Genomic DNA, 18,799 nt, shown 5'->3' on the forward strand with positions numbered 1-18,799 from the left:
TTGGTTGTTACAAAGTAGTTATGGAGATGTAGGGTATAGCATAAGGGATATAGTCAATAATATGGTAATAACTATGTATAGTGCCACGTGGGTACTAGACTAGTCAGGGGGATCACTTCTTAAATTATATAAATGTGCAATCACTATGTCACACACCTGAAATTAATCTAAAATAATATTGAATGCCAACTGCAATTGAAAAAAAAAATTCACTGGAGAACTTTTTTCCCAAATGAATGAATGAATAAATAAATAAATAAAATTATCTTCTCTATAATTCCCATGAATTGGTTCTCATTGTACTCAGCAAAAGACAAAGGGATTTTGTTACCTTTTTTCTCTGATGGAGCTCTAGTTTGTCTAGATCCTACGAGAAAATAAAATGCATATTAATATCTCCGTATTTAATTGCTCTAAGCTTAAAATGATTTCATTATTCAGTTATTGCTTTTACCATAAATTATTGTTTTTATTGTTCTTTCTTAAAAGTAATAATCAAGATAAAGATTAAAAGTAAATTTAAGTACTGAACAAATTCCTCAAATATTTAAAGGATAAGATCAGTTCATATCTGACCATGGCAGCTTTTCTGTAAGCAAAGGATCTGTTTTGGTGATTAACTATTTAATTGGAAGTTTATATAAGTTATTTTTTAATAATGGCTGTGTATAACAAATAGCTGACAAATTCCTAAAAATTTAAGTCTGTTCTCATGAGCTAGTACAAGCCAGCTCCATACACCACAACATGCACTTTCCACAACTTGACTCTCCTTGCTGCTTTATTACTGGCATGTAAAAGTTAGGGGTGATCAGCAGAATACAGGGGAGAACCTGGCATTACTTTTGGTGACTCTGGGTAGTTGCTACCCCTCTGACACTGAGTATTCTCTTCTGTGAAAGTTGAGAACAACAGTCCTTGCCCTGTCTACCCACAAGAGTTGTTGTGAGTATTAAATTGGTTGACCTATGTGGCAGTGCAGAGCGAGATATAGAAAAAAGCCTTTATGATGATGGTCATTTCATCATTGGTTTTCAACCAGACCACCCTTGTTAAGGATGCAAAATGTGTTGCAACTTTCAAAAGTATGGCTTAGTTTGAGATATTCTTTGATACCCGCATTAGACAGTAAACACCCAGAAAAAAATATGTTCTTAAGAAGTCCAAACTATTGCTAGTCTTTACTCATTAAGAACAGCTATCTATATTGGGCAGGGGCACATTTTTTTCAAAGCTTATAGTTTAGTCATTTCTAACTTCTGTTGGATTGTCTGAAGAGAACAATGGAGTGGTGGAATGCTTCTTAACTTCAATAGTTACATAATGGTCCTTTGATTTTTAATTTTTATTTTTCAAGCTGCTTTGCTTTTTGGGCCAGACCAATTCACTATATTATTTTGAATGGATTGTGCCCTTCTGCTCAAGGTGGTTTCCTAATTGTAACCTGGATTAAGTATCCCAAATATCCTAAGTTGGAATTCTAAACTTGAGTGACTTTATAAAATATTTGCCTCGAGTTTGTTGAACTTCGCTTTGGTCTATAGACAATTATTTTTCTGTTTGAGTTTCCCACATCAAACTCGTGCTGATCCCTTTGCCTGGAAAGCTCTCCTCTGATTCTTCGCAAAGCTGACTCTCATCCTTCACCTCAAATGCTATCTTCTTAGAAAGGTCTCGTCTGAACGCTTGTTTCAGGTCATCTCCCTGATCTATTTCCTTATTTATTTCATTTACAACACTGGTCACAATCAGCAATTTCCTTATTTATTTGTTTATGTCTTTGTCTGTAGCCCTCACTATAACATAATTGATATTATAATGCTGGGCCTTTCCCTACTGATGTCATTATCTACCTTCAGCACCCAGCACAGTACCTGGCACACATATAACTCTGTTGAACAGATGAACTTGTTTGATAAGAACCATACCAACATTAAGGCTGTGGCCATATACAGTTCTCTCGAGGCAAGAATCTACCCTAAAGACTCTCCAAGGCTTGGCCTGTGATGTTCATGGTGGCTCACATTTCTCTCAGGGAACAGCGTGAGCCCGAATGGCAGCAGAAGACTACTGATTTTCTTCTGTCCCATCCTAATGGGGCTGCCTTAGTGATGTCACATAGGACAGGATTCTCTAATCCTTTTCATTCTGTGATAGTCCTTTAGACAGCTAAGTTTTTCATGACTTGATATGGTGTGTGTGGGGGGCGGGGGGAATGAGGACTGAGGTGGGGGGGATACACCCCCCCACAACAAAATTAGTTTAGGGGCATTATCCACTCATATGTGTTGGTTCAGGAGAAAGTGGGTAGCAGAAACTGTAATTTGGATTAAGCTAAGGAAAAGAGAGAAAAGAAGAATGGGGAAAAGGGTAAAGAAGATGAAAAGAGAACAGATGAAAGAACGAAGAATGATTAAAAGAAAAGGGAGAAGAGGACAAAGGAAGAGGATGCTGGTGAGGAAAAAACATGAAATAGGTAATGAAGGAGGAGGAGGAAGGAAGAGCCGAACCTGTGTTCTGCTTGGCTTTGTAACTCTTGGGTAATGACTGGCTTCAGTGTGAAAGGATTGAATGGCTCAGGTTAGGGGGAGTCTCAGGTATTCTCCTGAGGGATCACTTAAATTGCTGAGATTTCTTTTGAGAGGCCTAAGCAAGACTGTCTCAGGGGTAACTCTCCTGGGTGGATTCAGAGTAGTAATTTGGGAATCAGGAATGTTAACCTTTTCTTTAAATCATGATTGTGGAAGAAAAGAGGAGAGAGTATTACTGACTGGACTAAGCTTTAGACTTCTCACTGCAGTTCCAGTCCTCATCCCACGCCTCCCAATTACTAGGCTAATAGCGTACAGTTAAATTTACGACTTGAAAGCCAGTCTTTCAGAAAATCACCTTTCTCTTTGGTAACTGAAATATCAACGGATGTCCAAAGCAGAGTAGGATAGTTTTAGAATATACCTATAAAAATTATTAAAAACAATTATGGCAGCATATTCCACTGATGTCTCACAAAAACTATGCACATTACTAACATGTGTAGGCCAAAGCAAAGCCTTGTAGTTCAAAAAGAAAAGAAAACTTCTAGCCCTCTTTTTTCGATGTCCTTTTCCCCCTCTATACATAGTTAAGCTTTTTGCCCTTAGTATATTATTTAGGGAATATTTAGTATAATATTTAGAGAAAAAATATTTAGTATAACAATAAAGAAGGAGATATTATAATATCAGGCATATTTATCCAGACACCTTTAAAAATATTTGTCCCCAATTTTAAAATGTTAGTCTTATAACCTCTGAGTTTCCTACTTTATACCAAAATGTCCCTGCAAGCTGTATCCAGAAATAAGAGAGAAAGGTGTAACTTTATCAGTAGTCTGTGGTACACTGTGCAGACTCCTTAAAAATCTCTTTACTTTCATATTTTCTATTTTTCTACCTCTTCTGCTACAATTGACCCAGATTCCTCTACAAGTGTAGAGCAGAGAGAAGAAAGGTATGGGTGCCTAACAGAAGGAAACAGAAAGACAGGCAAGACCTTCAAGATCAACGCCACTACTGCCATTGGCAACCCTAGTTCTGCCTTACGAATAAGAAATTTTGTTTTCTAAGACACTCCAAATAGTGTTTGCCACATGGGCTTTTCTATTTTGGAATGGTAATGAGTCCACTAGCATGCTAATCATGCTGCTACTTGTCTGAAGTATTAAGGATTCCAATAAGGCAGAGTTTCAAAGATCTTTGATCTAATAATGTTCCTTTTTTTTTTTTTTTTTTTTTTTTTTTTTGGCACGTGTGTACAGAAGTAATTAGGAAATGTGTCCTCACATGATACTGGGACCAAATGCAGAAGTGAATTTTATTTTTACTTTGTATATCTCAAAATGATCTATCTTCATCTTACTAGAAGAAATTCTAACCCAAATATATTGGGTAGAGTGATTGTTCTGAGTTCCTTGAAGATTTCGGCCTGCCAGTGACCATTTGGTGGTAGTTTGTTAGGTCCCAGGGCTGAAAATGAAAGGAACAGAATCTTCCCAAGAAAGTCATGTTGAAGAAACTGGAGATGGCTTCTACAAATTTAAAAGCAGCTAAATGTTTGCTGGTGGCAGAAAGGCAGAATAAATAGGATACTTTTGATCTAAGAGCTGGGGCAACAGAGTGGTTTTAGGAGATACAAAGCAGCAGGGTATAACTTGCTACAATAAGTTCCTGAGATAAAATGGAGAGGCCTCATCATAAATTTAGCTTTTTATTTGTCAGAATACAATTTGGCTAATATTTTCCTGTGTTCTTTTTAAAGTATCTGCCTCCTACAATGAAGTATGTGTTTTTCCTTAGTGTATACCAGATAATTTTTTTTTTTTAACACGGATTTTTCTTTTAAGTTACGTTCCTGCAAATGTGGTGCAGGTCAAATCCATGAACAGGTTAAGCCTTTGACAAGGGAAAGGCACCCCAGCCAATGGGAACCCGTGCTGGTGATGTACTGCTCCCCAGTTCTGATTCATTGGCCTGCTAGCGTTTGTCATTCTATCCCCGGCGTCTGCAAACCGCGTGGGTCGGGTTTTCCGTAGTCTAGCTAGCTAAACTGGATTTTGGCCTCCTGCACGTGCAGTTTCAATTAGGTTTAGTTGATCTCTAACTCTTCATACAAGTAGCTGTTAATGTTTCTGATTATCCCACAGATTTTGAAAAATCCTCCGTTCCTTTAACCTCACTGGAGGTCGTTGGAGGTCCCCTGTGACAGAATCATGTGACTGTAACAAGTGAAAATAAATACAATGTGGGATGCCACGAGCTACAGCTCCACAGAAAACCTGCCAGGAATTCAGCATGTGCCCTGTGCCTGTATGTAGGTGGGCGGCGGCAGGCTGCGTGTGTCGCTGCCCTTCGGGACACGAGGTGTGTGGCTGGGGCACTTGCGTGGTCCTCCCGAGGTCACTGGGGGAGAATGGCTCGGGAACCGTGGGGCCCTGGGGAAGGGGGTCTGCCGGCGGCCTGGGACCCAGCGCGCGTTTGAGCTACAGCAGCCAGGCGGTGAACAGTCCGCGACTGTGCCCGAGAGAAGCGGAAAGAACTGGGTCGGTCCTCGGGGCTCTGCGGAAAGCGTCTCCGCGGGGATTGGGTGTGCATTTGTAGACAGGTGGCAGCGCCGGGACGGGAGACGCGGACGCCCTAGGGGGAGCTTCCGAGCCCCGGCTCGGTAGACTGCAGGGGTTGGAGAGCGCTCCATTCTCCGGGATCCTAACAGTCGCACACTCGGTCCAGCTCCCGGCGCCGGGGCTCAAGGTCCCAGTCGCGGTTCCGATCCGGGATTTGGATGCTCCCTTCGGCTTCGGCCTGGGGCCCCGGCCGCCGAGACAAGAAAAGCTGGGTAGGGCAGTGGCGTCATCTGCGGCCGCTCCTCCCCCGCCAGCCGCCACTCGCCGCAGTTCCTGCCCAACGACATCCGGGTCTCTCCAGCTGCTCCGTCGCGCCTCAGCTGTAGCGGCGGCGAACCCGGAGGGGCGGGGTGGGGCGGGCGGAGGAGTGGGGGTGGGGCAGCTCGGCGCCTTCGTGGGCGCGCCTGCGCGGGGACGCGCTCGAGGCGGCGGCGGCGGCGCTGCTAGGGGCGGGAGCGCGCGCGGGAGCGAGGGAGCAGTGGTCTCGGCGCCGGCGGGGCCCGCAGCTTCGGGTGCTCGGGCGGCTGCAGCTCAGGAGCGGGTGGTTGGGGAGGGGGGGTGGGGGGGCTCCAGGCAGGTGGGGCGCGAAAGCAATGAATCTTTGGCTCTTCCTCCTTCTCCTCCGGGACCCGCTGTCCGCCTCCTGTTCCAACGCCTGGATGATCTGAGCCGCGAGGGCGCCGAGAGCGGGGGCCCGGACGCAGCCCGGCTCCTCCCCTCGTCCGCCCCCTCCCCTGCCTGACCTGGCCGGCCGCAGCCGTGGTGACCCCTTTCCCGCCCCCTCCCCGGCCGCCGTCGCCGCCGCCGCCTCGGCCGACCAGGGACCTGCCCGCCCGCGGCTGCTCCGGGTAAGCGCGACGCATGGGCCGAGGGCGGGCGGCCGGCGCGGGCCTGCGCGGCGGCAGTGGCGGCCAGGCCTGGGGCCTGGGGCCTGTAAACAAGCCAGGCGTCTGCCCGAGCGCTCCCGGGAGGAGACGCGACAACTCCACCCCCTGGCCCGGCCTCCTCCCCGGAGCCGGGCGACGGACGGCTAGGGGTTAACGCTCCGCGAGGGCGGTGGCGGGGAGGCGGGGGCGGGGTGTTTGTGCGGCGGCGCGGGGAGGGGGCGCGACCCTCTGGCCGCCTGCGCCGGGTTGGGTGTTGGTGGCGGCGACGCGGACGAGGGCCGCAGGCCGGCCTGGCCCTAGAGCGGCCGGTGGAACTTTTCCCGGGCGGGGAGTGGGCTCCCAGCGCCCCCACCCTCCGGGCCGCGCCTCCCTGCTCTCCAACCCCTGGGAGGGCGACCCGGAGAAAGAAGGGGGGGGGCTTCCTTTGGACCGGACTTAGCGTCGAAATACCAAATTGTGTAGAATTTGCTTCAGATTTTATAGGGGGCAGAACTGAGAGGGAGACTCCTTGAGAACTCAAGCCAGTGATGCCTCCAATTCATTCATTATTAAGGCATCGAACAAATCCATTGAAGTAAAATCACACTGATTTCTTCGCCTGGTCTTTTTAACTGTGTAAATGTGTGGGTAAAAGTTCTTGATGTTAGTTTCGTTGAAGTATGGTTTTGTTCTGCTTGTAGATTTGAAATAATTTCTTGAAAGAGAGCTGACTGTGGAGAGCCTTCTACCAACTGCAGTTTTAGATACGTTTTGAAAATTTCATTACCTGAGGTATTTTTCCTTTTCCTCAAGCAACTCATGGTACTTAACAAATCCACAGAGTACATAACTCCAGCTGTCCAAGCCAAGAAATGTATGCGCCGCCCTCACCCCCAACCCTGTTTTCTGCTAATTGGAATAATGAGCCGAATGCCTTTTAAGAAATTATTGGAAGAGTATGGGAGGTGTAAAAAAAAATCTATGGGAGATAGTTATTATTTTCCCAAAGTAAATGATTTTGACATTGAAAGATTAGAAATTTAAAAAATTGTTTTGAAAAAAAGGCTTAATCCTTTCAAACTTGCAAGTTGTGATTTTAAACAACCGCTTTTCAGATGCAAAGAGCTCTGAAGTGTCAGCGGATTTATTTATTTAAACAGTACTGAGTCTTACCGGTTCCAGAGCTCTCAGAAGTCCAGCAGGGCTTGCTCCCCAACTCTAATCTAACTAGAACAACCTCACTTTTATAGTTTTATATTTTTACCTAACTGGCCTTTGCCAAAGATTGTATTTCTATAATACACATTAGAAAACTGACTGGGAAGGTAGTGACCCACCCTACGGTCTGTTTTCTAATCATAGATGTTAACTTTATTGATTTAATGTTTCCTTTGCTAGCAAATAATTTGAAGCACAAAGTAACATTCCTTGCCTGATGTTACAGTTCTGTTCTTATGTGTAATTCCCATATAGCTGATTAAACATCCAATCATGTAGTGATGATTACTTTTAACTTGCAAGTTAGAACAATTCCGCATCAAAACTATAATGAACTGCCCATGGAAGTTGCTTAAGACATTTTTTATTTAATATAATTAAACATTTTTTCATATCAATGAAGTCATTATGGGCTAGGTAAATTAAGACTGGTAAAGTTTGGCTAGCTACCGTAGTATATGTTTGATAAATAACATGGTTGAATGCTGCAGTCATCAAATTTTTTTTACGTGTGTGTGTGTGTGTGTGTGTGTGTATTTTAACACGGATTGTATCTGTTTATATTTTAGTTTGAAGGGCTGAAGTGATGACCATAATTACAGTATAAACTGTTGAAGGGAACACTGCACTAGGAGACAAGAATTGTTTAGTCATGGCTATGCTCCAAATATCTGTGTCCATGGATGAGTCCTTTAACTTTTTGCGTCTCAGCTTACAAATCAGTAAAACCAAAGGGGTAGATTATATTATCGAATGTACTGCCAGTTGTTAAATATTTTTGATTCTCTTAACATGGTCTAGTCAGTATGCTTTGGCGTGTACTTAGAGGTTCAGCATTCTAAAGCTGATTTTCTTTCTGGGTTTTGTCTTATGTAAAAGAATTTTAAGTTGGTATTGTTCTTTAGGAAAGATATTCCTATAGGTAGCCTTTATTGATTTTTCTGTTGGTATTGGGAAATCTAGGAAAACTCTTGGGAGGAAGGAGAGTAAAGATTCCACAGGAGACAAACGGTGGTTGAGACTACAGTTTTGAACAATCTCACAACCCTTGGTAATCTGATGTGAAGGGCATTATAAGGTTTTTCTGTCAGTTCAAGCTGTGTCTTGATTATCTTTTTAATAAACCTCCATATGAAAATTTGTTCCCTAATACCTAATGTTTTTTTTTCCCCAAAGAAATCTATGGCAACATCATGTTGTCACATGTAAATATTGCTAAGCAGTTATGAAAAACCTACAGTCTTTGAATTTATTCACATTACATCTAGACTATGTATTGTAATGGCTAACAGACTGTGTAGCTGATTCTGGGTTAACTGTGAATGCTTATTTATTTAATAATTAAAACTAAAGATGGACATATGTCCGCAGGGAGCTTGTTATCTATCCCTAAAGTGCTCCCCCATGGGAACTGGATTAATTTCTTAAGGTGGAAGTCCGTGATCATGTAGAAATAATCATAAGGTGATATGTTGATGATTACCCCAAATGATTATCTAACTTTTGCCTGGGCACCTGATCCTGAGTGGTACTCTTGACTGCTTTTCATCCTTAGTCAAATCAGAGGAAGGAGGCAGCCATGTTAGAAAGTCAGCTCAAGGAGAGTCCTTAATAGGGGTTAAGCAAGAAGATAAAATGCAGTGTGACCCTGTGAAATACATGGACCTTGGGGGAGGGGGAGGTTTTATGAGGAAACTAGGTAAAAGTTTGTGTCTTCCTATACCTTGGGTAGTAATGTTATGCCAGAATATGTTCTGTTTTCCATCTCAAATAATGGTGGTGACAAAATTTTAAAAATTCAGTTGCTTCATTTATTATTTCACCATTAGCCAGGATGTATAAATTCTCTGAATTTCTATCTGGGATTATTAACCACTCTTATATGAAAGAAGCTTGGGTTAAATTATATCAAAATCAGAAGGTTGATTATGTTATTCTTTTCCTCTTTCTAATATCTAATGTGTTCCATATTACACAAGTAACAATTTTATATTTTATTATGAGTCTCCAGAATATATTCCTTGATGGTTTTCACCTTTGCGTGTCCTATTTGTGTACCACCTAGATAATCTCTTTCTTTACCTAGCTTTTCTTTTGCTGAGGCAGGTACTAGGAGCTAGGGAAAATAGTTAAGAGAGGTGAGCTTCAATATTCCTTTATGTAAAATGTAATGAACTTTAGAATTTTTATAAGAAACTGAGGGAAAGGTACTGAATGTAAACATTCATTGAGTAAAATGTGTGATAAAGGAGGGAACTTGAGTTTTTATAATTCTTAATATGTTTATTTAGAATCCATTGACCAAATTTATGTAATATTCATATTTAGGGTCTGGTTTGAAAGTCATTAGAGTTTTTGTGGCTGAGACCAAACTACTTTTAGATCAGAAGAAAGTGAATAATAAAAGCTATAACTTATTGACCATTTATGTCAGTCTTTAGTTTTCATCACAACCCTCTTTCTAACATGATGATATTTCTGTTTTACAAATGAAGAAAAATAGGCTCAGAATCTAAGTTATATGCCAGGATCAGATCTATGTAGATACAAAATTATTTTCAAAATATTTCTGAGAGGATTTTTCCCAATTAGACAAGCGTTGTTCCTAGGAATCAAAATTTGAAAAGCTTAATGTTAGTACTTCTGATCCAGGTTCCTAGAACTAAGTTCATAAATTTAATTAAGTCTTCCAATGCAATGATCCCTTCTAAAACATTCAGAAAAGATTTAAGAAGTTAAGTTCATTTTCTCATTCCCAAAGTTGCAGAAGTCAACAGAGCTCAACAATTTTATATCTTCAACTATCATTGTTCAGACTGAGGAAATAATGAAGGTCTAAGGTAGGGTTGTCAAAACTGCGGCCCGCGGGCCAACTGCGGTCCGCAATCCATTTTTAATTGGCCCGCAGCAAATTCCAAAAATATACTTAGTTTACTTAAACCAGGTGAGGCAATACATACTTCACCTCGAGTGAGTGGCCCGGCTGTTTGTGTATTTTACCACATATGGCCCTTGGTAAAAAACGTTGAAAAAAGTTTTGACACCCCTGGTCTAAGGGAAATGTTTCTGAGTACACAGTCAGTGGAGCCACGTTGAAGACTACAGAGAGAAAAAGGTAAAACTTCCTAGTTGGGCGATCTTGGGCACCTGATTTCTCTAAGCCTTAGTTTTCTTTGTCAAATGAAGCCTTTCTGATAAGGTAATCTTGAAGATTAAATGATATAATTATATAATGCAATTAACATATGTTCTACCATGAAGATAAAGTACCAAAGAAATATGGTAGCTGCTGTTGAGCATATGAAATCTTGGGATTCTTAGGGGAATAGAGATTTAGTGGCTATGAGAGGCTTGTCTTTGAGTATAGTTTTAGCAGTGAGCCTGGAAGCTATAAAAACTACAAGAGAGTGAGTAGAGACTTTAGAAGACATTGTAAAGGTTGCGGGTATATAGAACTTGTATATGAATAGACTAAAAGTTAAGAGGTAATGGAAGAGAAAGTTGAGTATGAGTAGTTTTATTTGTATGAAGCTGGAGAAAAATCATGGGTTTAGAGTTATGATTAGGTGGGAGTAGATGGTTAAATAGAGGCTATAAAGTAAGTAATAAAGCAAAGGTGAATGTTCAGTAAGTGAAGGAAATACAAGGGTTGGTATTTTGAAAAGTTAACAGTTCATGATTAGAAACGGACAATAAGATTGCTGCAGGAAAAGATGAAAGAATAAGAAAACTAAATTATTCTAATTTAGTTCTTCCTGTAAAAAATAGGGAGTCTTCATAAAAGGCATTAAAGCTTTATATGTGAGTCCTGGGTTATTTAAAATTGAAGAATTGTATTGGAACAGTTTGGTCTTATTACCTCATACCCCAACCATGTTTTTTTAGAACTCTAACTGGTCTTTCCCCCTAGCGTCTTGTACTGTATCTCCCTCCCCCATTCTATAAACGTTACAAAATTCTTCCTAAAATACTGTTTTCATCATATTATTTATCTTTTCAATATACTTAGTGACTTCTTTTGCTCTAGAATAAAGTTTAGAATTCTTGGTTTGGCTTTTGAAGCTTTTCCATGATTGGACCTCAGAACTGATCTATTTCAACCAAACTGGTATACTTGCACTCCCTGGAACACACCCTGTACTTTTCTCTGTGTGTCTGCTTATGCTAATCGGTAGCTTGGAATTCTTGCCTTCTCCAGCTTTTGTTTTGTCCTTTATCAGGGCTCATTTCTAATATTTCCTTTTCCACAAACCTTCCCTGATCACCAGAGTATTTCCTCTCTCCTTTCCTCGGTACATGTATTTCTATAGCAGTATCTATTGTATTATTTGTATGGCTTTAGTCATATACTTTACTACTAGGTATTTGTGTTTTAATTATAATTGTGTGTTCAATTTAATTATAAAATTCTTAAGGGAAAAAAAAATAACTTTTTATTATCTCCAAAACTTTGCACAGTGCCTTGTGGATAGTCTACATTCAGCTATTTTATAAGTATAGTATTAGGCAAACCTAGAGTGGGAGTGATTGCTGTAGGAGGTGGTGGAAGAAGTTAAGAGCTTTGGGGGAGCAGATATTTATGACTCTTGCTATGCATTATTTTGGCTGATATTTAAGAGTGAAGATTATACAAATCTGAAATGTGGTAGAGTTAATGCTGGTATAGAAAATCAGGTTGACTGATTATGCACCTAAAGGTTTCTTTTTAACTTCCTGTGTTTGGGCTTTGAAGATTAACAGGACATTCAAAATCATGCATCTCTTTCCAGAGTTACAGTTGCAAATATTACAAACTAGGCATCCTTTTAAACAGAGAGGAATTGTGGAATCACAGTAATTAGGCAATGTATTAGTTAAAGGTGGGAAATAACTGTCAGTTGATTTAATGTGAACCAAACAGATGTCTATTATATGAGTAGTCTGTGTTCCTATAAACCTCTAAGCTAAACTTTAAACTTTAAGCTGAAGAGTTGCTTTAGAGTCCAGTATTTTCTTATTAGAAATCAATTATATTTCTGTAGAGATTTAAAAAATGAACAGTATGTTTTCTATAATATAACCAGTGGAAATGGTAGGATAGAGTTTGTTTGCAGGTCATCTTCTCTGGGAATACCTGGGGAGGAAAGAATTCCTGACTGTTGACAAGGGAGAAGTCACAGTCATTTGTTCTATATATTAATCAAGTGTCACTGTGTGGTTAAGTACTATGAATAAAAAAGACATGCTCCCTTCCCTCCTGGATCTTAATCTTAAAATCTTAAATGAGAGATAGTGTATTTACAGAGTCTTATGTGCTATGATAAGGGAAATACAGGATTCAGTGAGCTCATGACTAATGGTAGATCTATTTCCTGAGACAGGGAACTGGGTAGGAGAAGTGGTAGGGAGTTGAGAAATTCATTTTGGGCCATGTCATTTGAGGTGGGGCAGAGAGAAAGACAGACAGTGAGAGAGAAATAGAGAGAGAGAGAGAGAGAGAGAGAGAGAGAGAGAGAGAGAGAGATAGATTAAAGCTATTAGAAACATAGAATTTTCACTTCACTTAAAAAGAACAAACGCCTTTTTTTCTGTACTTTCCCAGCACCCTTTTCCATACACACAAAACATCTCATATCACAGTTTATGGACTCAGTGAATGATTCTGTTTTAAGGATGTTAGATGGTATGGACAGAAGTCTGTCTTAAGAGAAAAATACTTTTTGCCCCTTTTTTCCAGCAGGGACATTTTATATGTGTTAAAGACTTAGAATCCCCACATATTTTGTGAGTGAATAAACCTTTTACTGTCTTAAATATTTAATGTTTTATTTTCCCTTCTTTCAACTTAAATATACAAGTTTATGAGCAAACACTGTGTGAAGGGTGTTGTTTGTTTTAAGCAAAAGAAAAAAGGATGCGTTGGCTGAAGAAGTCAGTTATTCTTTTCTGGGTCAGTCTGAATCTGAATCCTCACATATACAAGGATTAGAAAATAGCAAACTGGGAATTGAATCCATTTCTTAATCTGTACACAAGTTATCCAAAACCGAGGAATTTGAAATAGTTAACAGATGAGGCAAATTGAGATTGTGAATACCAAACCATTCTTAGAAAACTTTAAAAACTAAATAGCTCTATGCCTTTTAAATCTTTTCTACTTTTAAAAAAATTTGTTTCTACTGTAATTGTTAGTGAAAATAGGTCAGTATCTAATTTTCATAGTCACTAAACTACTCCAACTAAATTTAGCTTAGATATTTTTCAGGCAATTATATACTTCTAAAGTTTACTTTAAATTGTGTAGTACATACCTTTGTAGAAATTTAAGAAGACTATCTTATGGAGTGTGTAGTTCAGATCATAGCATGTGACTAGAAGATGATGGTACATTAAAAATCTTGAAACATGAAGAACACATGAACAGTGGCAAGCTCTGTCTCACACACATTTTGTGTAACTGAAACTGCTGCTAATACCTGTGCAAACTAACTATGGTGTAAGTACTTGTAAATTGTTACAGTCTAACATTCTCAAAACAATAATTTGGCAGACTAATTATTTTTTAATAGTTTTAGATAGAAAAAAATGACCTGTGTCATGTGCTTTATGGAAATAGTACTTAGCATAAAAGAGCTTTATCTGACTTATTTTGGTTGGTTCGATTGTCGATTTTGGTTTGCTTCTTGAAATACGTTTTTTAAAGTTTTAATTTAGGGCATTTAAATTAGAGTATTTAACTCAGTACAATCTTTTGCACTAGAATTCATTTGGATGATATTTGGTTGGAGGAGGTTAAGTAAATATTTAATTGAAATACTGATGTAAATATTTAGTTGAAGTTTTAAGATGAAGAAATATTAAAACAGCTGAGAAATTTTCAGCTAACTTTTTAATCTTTGAAAATATTTTAATACATTTTCCATATTACTACATCTAATTGCCATCTTTTTAAACCTTTTTGTGTAAAATAAAATATAGATACAGAAAATCATATAAAACCATAGTAATTTTTTAAATGGCATTGTTGAGATATAACTCACATAGCATAAAATTCACCCATTTAAAATTCACAGCTCAGTAGTTTTTACTATATTCACAGAATTGTGCAACCATTACCACAATTTAATTTTAGAACATTTTTATCACCCCCAAAAGAAACATTGTACTCATTAGCAGCCACTCCCCATTCTCCTCCCCCAGCTCTTGTCAGCTACTCACCTACTTTCTGTCTAGGTTTTTTGTCTTTTGGGTATTTCATGTAAGTGGAATCCAGATAACATTTTGATCAGTTTCTAGTTTTTATCAACATCTTGCGTATATAAGATAGCCAGTTGTGAATAATTTAGCCTCCTTTTATAGCTTAAATAATGGCTATTTTCTCACTTTCTTGACCAGGAGAAATTATTCAATAATTGAAAGATTATAACCAAATTTAAACCAAGGATCAGGCTTTTCTCCAGTATTATAACTTTCATAAATATGTACCATTAGTCCTCACCTCCAGTAGTGCTTTTCACTGTGGGTTGCTCAGTACCCCTCAGCTTTCCCTAAAATGTTGATGTAGTAGCCATTTCTCTTCCACTTCTCAAACTCTTACTTGCATTAGTTCACTGAATGCTTCCCTTTGCAACTGGCTTGCCTGAACTCTACCTTCTTATTTCTCTAAACACAAGAATGAGGAAGAATTAAAAGCAAGAAGGGAAAATAAGAGAAGAGATTGCTCAGGTGGTGGGCCAAGGTGGTAAGAGCAGGCATAGAAATGGTATAACATTTGTGAGGAGACTGAATTAGGCAGAAGAATAAAACTTCGCAACTGCTTAGGAGACACTAAGACCTAGAGGGAAGAAATAGAAGGCAAAGATGTTATAATGTAATAGAAGATAAAAAGATAGGTGAAATTTTAAATTGTTTTCAGTTCTGAATTTTGAATTTTAGTTGTATGTCAGTGAAGCACAAAGGATTTCATTTTCTGATGAGGATTAGTATCCTTGACATACTTTCTTTCCAAAATTTTGTGTAGGATTTTTGAAGCTGAACCGTAGTCATTTTGTCTTTTGGATTATTCGAAGATCTTCAGGTTTGAACCAGTGCAGAGTGGGAAACCCATTTCACCTTGGAATTATTCTTCAGAGAATTCTCACAGAATTAAAGGCATTGTCCTTTTGGGGTTTCCTAATTGGAGGGGCAGAATCTTCTTCTGGGTGCCCTATACTCAGTGGGCTGCTTCAGATGTCTAGAATTAGCCAGAGTATGGCCACTAATTGAGAAGTTGCCGCTATCAAGGAAGATCTTAATTTGATAAGTCAGGGGCCTTCTGGTTGGATTAGAATTGTTAGTGAGATTTTAGGGACTGTCAGTAAAAGTGCCCCAAAAGAGCCAGAATCCCACATATGAGATGTGATCAAAAACTATGGTGAATGTTTAAATTAAATTTTAAAAAATTATTAGGTGGTGCAAAAGTAATTGCTGTTTAAAAGGTTAAAAATAATTACAAAAACCACAATTACTTTTGTACCAGCCTAATATTACAGTAAAAGACACATTGCCATTAATTCCCCTCAAAATACTTCCCCTCGCTTGGAGCACCCTGATCTATCGTTCTTGCCACTTTCTGAAGCAGTTCCGGAAGTCTTTTTGTGAGTGTCTTTAGTTGCTGTTGTGGCTGCCTTCATGTCCTGAATCAATTCAAAATGTTTAGTACCTTTCATGGTCATTTTAGCTTTGGGGAAGAGCCAGAAGTCTCATGGTACCAGATCTGATGAATATGGTGGGTGAGGACACACCATGTTTTTATTTGACAGATACTGCCGTGTCAGAAGTGATGTGTGACATGGAGCCTTTCCGTTGTGATCACAAAATATGGTGAAGGCTGCTGCTGAGTGCCATCCAACAGAAAGGCAGAGATCTTAAATATGGGGAGCAGTGCATCGAACCTTAGTAACAGTGTGTGACAAGTTTCAACTTGTTTGGTGCAGTCAGTTGGGTGTGAGCTACGGTTGAGAGAAGTGTATTTTAAAGTGTGCCGTAAATTATCCTCCTTCATGATAATGCTCCTTGTCACACACCGCTTCTGGTATATGGCAATGTCTGTCAAAAACATGGTGTGTCCTCATCCACCTTATTTACCGGATCTGGCACTCTGTGACTTCTGGCTCTTCCCCAAAGTCAAAATGATTCAGGACATCAAGGCAGCCATGGCAACGCAACTAATGACCCTCACAAAAGAGGACTTCCAGAACTGCTTCAGAAAGTGGAAAGAATGATGGGATAAGTGTGTTCAAAGTGAGGGGGAGTATTTTAAAGGGGATTAATAGCGATGTGTCTTACTGTAATAATTTTTTTTTTATTTAAACATTCATCGAATTGTTTGATCACACCTTGTATAGCTTTAAAGTAAGTAAAGACCTATAATAAGCAAACTGGAACTTTGGGATGAGTAGAGTGTAGACCAATAGGAGCTTTTAGTACCTGTATTTGACCACTTGAATGACATATTTCAAATACTATATTCAGTTCCTTAATCAGAAATGCTGCCATCGTATTTTGTATGTAACTTTTTTAAGGACCATGTGATGAAGACAGGTTACCTTTTTTAGAACAATTGAGATTTATTATTTAACAGATAAAATATATTATCTGATTTAAATGAATTTAGTATTTGAAACCAAGTTTACAAAATATCTGTGTGTATAATTTTAATAACAAGTATTCCTGTCTTTACAAAAGAACTCTATATACATTTGATCCTTAAACAACACAGGTTTGAACTGCGCAGGTCCACTTATACATGTTTTTTTTTTTTTCCCCAATAAATACTGTAAATGTTTTTTCTCTTAGTTATGATTTTCTTAACATTTTCTTTAGCTTATTTTATTGTAAGAATACAGTATATAATACATTCAACAGACAAAGTATGTGCTAATCAACTGTTTATGTTATCAGTAAGACTTCCTGTCAACAGTAGGCTATTAGTATAATAGTTAAGTTTTGCGTGAGTCAAATTGTACTTGGATTTTCGAGTGATTGGAGGGGTCATTGCCCCCAGTTCCCTCGTTGCTCAGGTCAACTGCAAATCTTCAAACTATTTATAGCTTATTTACATTGTAGAAGGAGAAGCTTAAGAATATTTGTTGATTTAAGTAATTATAGGATTGAGCTTTATTAAAGAAATATTTAACCAGAAAAACCTGTGAAAATGTCCTGAGGAAGATTTGAAACAGAGACCTTGGCTCTGTGAATGGCAAACAAATGGACCCTGTAAGAAATTTGTACCTCTACCTAAAGTAAGATGTGAGGATTTAAAAATTGCTATGGTTTAAGTATATTAAGAACAAATAAAATACCAGAGGAGCATTTGTTAAATGAGATTAAGCTTTACTGTATAGAATTAAGGTACCATTATTTTGCTGGTGTTTTCTGATTCTCTCAGTGGAATAAATGTTACTGTAAGAGTCGAGAGAACTCTGCTATTACAGTACATATTCAATTCCAGGGAGTTGACAGGAACAGAGAGATTAGTTAATAGTTCCTGGGCTTCCAGGCGTATACAATGTCCAAGTCTTAAATTTCTTAACTCCTGCATCTGTGGAGTATTTATGCTACTTACTCTCATTAGAGAATTTTATTTTATTTTTCTCCTTCCCCTTTCTGTCATCCTCTGGTTTTAGGTTTTTTGAAGTGAACATAATTTTTGTTTTTATTTCACTCAATGGGCAAATTTACTGCATTTTATTCCTAATCCAATGTTTAAGTCATCCTTTGAGTTTTCACTATCAACAAGTTTTTTATTTCCAAAAGTGGTATTTAATTCTTTCCCAATTGCCTGGGAATTTTAAACTAAATTTTCTTTCTAATTTGTTTGGGATTTTTGGAAATCTTGTTAAAACATTTTATAAATAGTTATTTTATACCTTATATTTGCTAATTCCAATTATCTGAAGTCTTAAGGTGAGTTGTATTTATTATATGTTAACTCCTACTCATGGCAGCTTGTTCCCTTGTACATTTGGTGATTTTTTAAATAAGTTCATACTCGATTAAACACTAAACATTCCTCCATCATTTGTATAATTGCCTACAATTTTATTTATCCTTTTTGTAGCATAAAAAAAAAAAGTTTCATTTTTTTAATAGTTAATACCTAATTTAATCAGACAGTACATTTTACCAGTTTCTGTAATACCTACTGCTGTTCCTTGTGTGTCACTCCTGGATTCACCTTTCTTCCTAAAGTATATCTTACTAAAGTATATCCTTTAGTAATCTTTTTAGTTACCGAGTATGGCCCTTTTTGTATGAAAGTCTATTTTACACATTACTTTCTGTTTTTAGCAAATAAAGAATTCTTGGTTAATGTTTTTCCCCCTACCATTATGAAACTTGGCAAAGCTGGATCTCTGAAAAGTCTGCTCTCTATATAATTGCTAGGTTTGTATACAATTTTTTGTGTATAATTTTTGTATATAGTTTTTCTCTCTGGTAGTTTTTTAAAAGATTCCTATTCTGTATCTTGTTACCACTATTTACTGTGTGACCTTGGACAAGTTTAAACAGAGATCATGAAAAAGTATCTATCATT

At 38.6% G+C, this 18,799-nt stretch overlaps 1 protein-coding gene across 6 annotated transcripts in view; it reads left to right on the top strand.

The window, feature by feature from the left end:
* Positions 1-4,760: 4,760 nt before the first annotated feature.
* Positions 4,761-18,799, top strand: part of PPM1A (protein phosphatase, Mg2+/Mn2+ dependent 1A) — a 42,277-nt gene continuing 28,238 nt past the window's right edge. For 2 of the 6 annotated variants that reach the window (XM_019750765.3, XM_074327406.2), the window contains exon 1: positions 4,761-4,898. The gene's annotated coding sequence lies outside the window, so the exon portion shown is untranslated. Of the gene's footprint in view, positions 4,899-5,546; positions 6,007-6,725; positions 6,817-18,799 lie in introns of those variants that run through there. The other 4 variants (XM_074327405.2, XM_074327404.2, XM_074327402.2 and 1 more) reach the window with 4 other exon arrangements.

The sequence above is a fragment of the Rhinolophus sinicus genome, chromosome 3 (genome assembly GCF_057876585.1).
Source record: "Rhinolophus sinicus isolate RSI-liver-muscle chromosome 3, RSI-T2T, whole genome shotgun sequence".
Taxonomy (NCBI): domain Eukaryota; kingdom Metazoa; phylum Chordata; class Mammalia; order Chiroptera; family Rhinolophidae; genus Rhinolophus; species Rhinolophus sinicus.